This window comes from Grammomys surdaster, unplaced genomic scaffold (assembly GCF_004785775.1).
Source record: "Grammomys surdaster isolate TR1022 unplaced genomic scaffold, NIH_TR_1.0 126612, whole genome shotgun sequence".
Taxonomy (NCBI): domain Eukaryota; kingdom Metazoa; phylum Chordata; class Mammalia; order Rodentia; family Muridae; genus Grammomys; species Grammomys surdaster.
In genome coordinates, this window is record NW_021621401.1 from 2,392,848 (window position 1) to 2,397,911 (window position 5,064).

The 5,064-nt window shown below is 41.5% G+C and overlaps 1 pseudogene; it reads right to left on the reverse strand.

The window, feature by feature from the left end:
• Window positions 1-3,626: 3,626 nt before the first annotated feature.
• LOC114615130 lies at window positions 3,627-4,729 on the reverse strand (annotated as a pseudogene).
• Window positions 4,730-5,064: the final 335 nt, after the last annotated feature.

Here is a 5,064-nt window from a genome sequence, read left to right on the forward strand (position 1 = left end):
ATCTGTAGAGGCCTGTTTTGTGACCAATTATATGGTCTATTTTGGAGAAGGTATCATGAGGTGCTGAGAAAAAGGTATATTCTTTTGTTTTAGGATGAAATGTTCTATAGATATCTGTGAAATACTTTTGGTTCATAACTTCTGTTAATTTCAATGTGTCTTTGTTTAGTTTCTGTTTTCATGATCTGTCCATTGCAGAGAGTGTAGTGTTAAAATCCCCCACTATTATTGTGTGAGGTGCAATGTGTGTTTTGAGCTTTAGCAAAGTTTCTTTCTTTCTTTTTTTTTCCTCTGATCAAGGCTCGATGGTTTAATGTTAAGCTTTCAATTTAAAGGGGCAGCAAAGTTTCTTTTATGTATGTGGGTGCCCTTGAATTTGGAGCATAGATGTTCAGAATTGAAAGTTCATCTTGGTAGATTTTTCGTTTGATGAGTATGAAGTGTCTTTCCTTATCTTTTTTGATTACTTTTGGTTGAAAGTCGATTTTACTTGATATTAGAATGGCTACTCCAGCTTGTTCCTTGGGATCATTTGCTTGGAAAATTGTTTTCCATCCTTTTACTCTGAGGTAGTGTCTATCTTTGTCACTGAGGTGAATTGACTGTATGCAGCAAAATTCTGGTGCCTGTTTATGTATCCAGTCTGATAGTCTGCGTCTTTTTATTGGGGAAACTGAGACCATTGATGTTAAGAGATATTAAGGAAAAATAATTGTGGCTTCCTGTTATTTTTTTTATTAGAGGTAGAATTATGTTTGTATAGTTATCTTCTTTTGGGGTTGTTGGAAGATTACTTCCTTGCTTTTTCTACGTTGTAGTTTCTCTCCTTGTGTTGGCTTTTCCCATCAATTATCCTTTGAAGTACTGGGTTTGTGTGAAGATATTGTGCAAATTTGGTTTTGTCATGGAATATCTTGGTTTCACCATCTATAGTGATTGAGAGTTTTTCTGGGTATAGTAATCTCGGCTGGCAATTGTGTTCTCTTAGGGTCTGTATGATGTCAGTCCAGGATCTTCTGGCTTTTATAGCCTTTGGTGAGAAGTCTGGTGTAATTCTTATAGGTCTGCCTTCATATGTTACTTGACCTTCTTCCCTTACTGCTTTTAGCATTTTTGTTTTGTTTTGTGCATTTGATGTTTTGATTATTATTGTGATGGGAGGTGTTTCTTTTCTGGTCTAGTCTGTTTGGCGTTCTGTAGGCTTCTTGTATGTTTATGGGCATATCGTTCTTTAGGTTAGGGAAGTTTTCCTCTATAATTTTGTTGAAGATATTTACTGGCCCTTTAAGTTGGGAATTTTCACTCTTATCTATACCTATTATCCTTAAGTTTGGTCTTCTCATTGTGTCCTCGATTTCCTGGATGTTTTGAGTTAGGAGCTTTTTGCATTTTGTGTTTTCTTTGACAGTTGTGTCAATGTTTTCCATGGTATCTTCCACACTCACATGAGATTCTCTCTTCTATCTCTTGTATTTTGTTGGTGATGCTTGCGTCTATGGCTCCTAATTTTTTTTCCTAGGTTTTCTATCTCCAGGGTAGTGTCCCTTTGAGATTTCTTTACTGTTTCTATTTCCATTTTTAGATCATGGATGGTTTTGTTCAATTCCTTCACCTATTTGGTTGTGTTTTCTTGCAATTCTTTAAGGGATTTTTGTGTTTCCTCTTTAAGGGATTCTACTTGTTTACCTGTGTTCTCCTGTACTTCTTTAAGGGAGTTACTTATGTCCTTCTAAGGTCCTCTATCATCATCAGAAGTGATTTTAATCCTGATTCCTGCTTTTCCAATGTGATGGGGGTGTCCAGGGCTTGCTATGGTGGGAGATCTCGGTTCTGGTGATGCCAAGTAACTTTGGTTTCTGTTGCTTGTGTTCTTGTGTTTGCCTTTCGCCATCTGGTTAACTCTAGTGTTACCTGTGCTCACTATATCTGACTGGAGTCTGTCTTTCCAGTTATCTTGCTTGAGTCAGAACTCCTCAGAGTCCAGATGTCTCTGTCTTCCTGTGATCCTAAGCTCCCGCTGCTCTCAGTGCAGTGGCTCCTCTAGGATGGTTCAGGATAAGGTGTTTCCACAGGAGCAGACCTGCTAGTTGTCTGCCCCAGCTAAAAGGACCAGGCACGGGGCAGAAGGGAAGTGGTATTCCAGAGTAGTGGGGTTTGGGTGGCTGATGGTTCCTGAGCACCCTTGGCTCCCAGTTGTAACTCTGGGGCGTGGGGTAGTGGGTGAGGCTTCTTACCCTCTGCTCTGAGTGCAGTGGCTCCTCTAGGATGGCTCAGGATAAGGTGTCTCCACAGGAGACCCACTAGGTGTCTGCCCCAGCCGAAAGGCTGTTCCTCATTTTAAACTAAGGTTATTTAGTTCTCTGGAGTCTAACTTCTTGAGTTTTTTGTATATGTTGGATATTAGCCCTCTATCAAATGTAGGATTGGTACACTTTTAAACACATTTTTCTAATATGTTGGATGCTGTTTTGTCCTATTGACAGTGTCCTTTGGCTTACAGAAGCTTTGCAGTTTTGTGAAGTCCCATTTGTCGATTGTTGATCTTAGAGCATAAGGCACTGGTGTCCTGTTCAGGAAATTTCCCCTTGTGCCCATATGTTCGATGGTTTCCCCCACTTTCTCTTCTATTAATGTCAGTGTAGCTGGTTGTATGTGGAAGTCATTGATCCATTTGGACTTGAACTATGTACAATGAGATAAAAATGGATCAATTTGAATTCTTCTACATGTTGGCAGGTAGTTGAACCAGGACCATTTGTTTAAGATGCTGTCATTTTTTCACTGGATGGTTTGCTCTGTAGTACAGCTTGAGGTCAGGTATGGTGACTCCCCAGAAGTTCTTTTATTGTTGAGAATATTTTGACAGGGATTGTACTGAATCTGTAGACTGCTTTTGGCAAGATGGCCATTTTTCCTATATTAATCCTTCCAATCCATGAGCATGGGAGATCTTTTCATCTTTGAGACCTTCTTCCATTTCTTTCTTCAGAGACTTGAAGTTCTTGTCATACAGGTCTTTCATTTGTTTGGTTAGAATCACACCAAGGTATTTTATATTGCTTGTGACTATTGTGAAGTGTGTTTTTTTCTTAATTTCTTTTTCAGCCTGTTTATCCTTTGAGTATAGAAAGGCTACTGATTTGTTTGAGTTCAAATTATATCCAGCCACATCGCTGAAGTTGTTTATCAGGTTTAGGAGTTCTCTGGTGGAAGTTTTGGGGTCACTTAAGTATACTATCATATCTTCTGCAAATAGTGATATTTTGACTTCTTCTTTTCCTATTTGTATCCCTTTGATCTCTTTTTGTTGTCCAATTGCTCTAGCTAGAACTTCAAGAACTATATTTAATAGACAGGGAGAGAATGGGCAGCCTTGTCTAGTCCCTGATCTTAGTGGGATTGCTTCAAGTTTCTCTCCATTTAGTTTGATGTTGGCTACTGGTTTGCTGTACATTGCTTTTACTGTGTTTAGGTATGGGCTTTGAATTCCTGATCTTTCCAAGACTTTTACCATGAAGGGATGTTGAATTTTGTCAATGCTCTTTCAGCATCTAATGAAATGATCATGTCTTTTTTTCTTTTACTTTTAAAAAACATTTTTATTAATCATTCCATTTGTTTACATCTCAAATGCTATCCCACGTCCCAGTTACTCCCTCTAACTCACTCTCCATCCCATGGTATCCCATTTCCCAGTTATCCTTCCACAAACCCTGCATCCCACATATTCCCCCCCTCCCCTTTGCATGTATGAGAGTGCTTCCCCACTCACCCACATTCTCCCATCCCTTCTGGTATTGAGAGTACTGCTCCTTGTCCACAGGCTTGGCCAGCGTGACTTCTAAGCAGGAACCCTCCAGCTCTGTGCCATTGAGGTTGTTCATAGCACGAAAGTCTTGATCCTTTCGACGCAGCCTGGGTTGAACTGACCAAAGCTCCTCTTGATGATCTCCTCAGTGGTCTCGATCATGAGGTTGCATACTTAGAGGATCTTCACTGTCTGCATCACATCTTCATCCACATCCATCTCAGGCTCGGCCCAGTCCACAGCAATCTTGTGGCCCCTAGTTGGATACGACCCGGCATGAGCTTGTGATGTGCCATTGCTGCGACACAATGGCTCTCATACTCTACAAAGGCGAAGCCTCGGTTTTACATCTTGTCAGCGACACTGGCATACACAATTATATTGAGCACGCCCTCGGGGACCTTGGTGACCTCCTCCAGGATCTCCCTGCGCTTCTTCATCTTGGGAATGCCTCCAATGAAGAGGCGGCAGTTGTCCACACTGAAGCACATACCCAGCAGACGGCCGGGGCGGATTTCCTAGTTGTTGATCTCACGAACAGCTCTCTCGGCCTCATGCTTCTGGCAGTACATCACGAAGGCACAGCCGCAGTTTTTGCCATTGAAATCTGTCAGGAGGCACAGCTCATAGATGCGACCTATGGTCTCAATCATAGGCACCAGCTCATATTCATAGACACTACACGAGATCTTGCCCACAAAGACCTCACAGTCACTCTGGGGATACAAGTTCTCCCAGCAGGGGAGGGGGTCCATCATACTTGCGCTGCCTATTCTCCTGTACCATGCTGTAGCTCGTGTGTTCTATCAACGCTAACAGTGCAGCCTCATTGGGAGCGCCCGCCACACCCTCCGCTACCTTGGTGGAGGACCCCGCTGTTGGATCGCTGTTCATGGCTGTGGTGGAATCTTCTGCAGACATAATGTCAAAGGCATCTACATCTGCTGGAAACAGGTTCAGAGGTGCTTTACTTTCTTCTATGCCTATTATCTTTAGGTTTGGTTTTTTCGATGCATCCTGGGTTTCCTGGATGTTTTGGGTCAGGAACTTTTTGCATTTTCTTTGACTGTTGTGTCAATGTTTTCTATGGTATCTTCTACACCTGAGATTCTCTATCTCTTGTATTCTGTTAATGATGCTTGTATCTATGATTCCTGATCTCTTTCCTAGGTTTTCCATCTCCAGGGTTGTCTTCCTTTATGAGTTCTTTATTGTTTCTATTTCCATTTTTAAATCCTGAATGGCTTTTTAAAAAT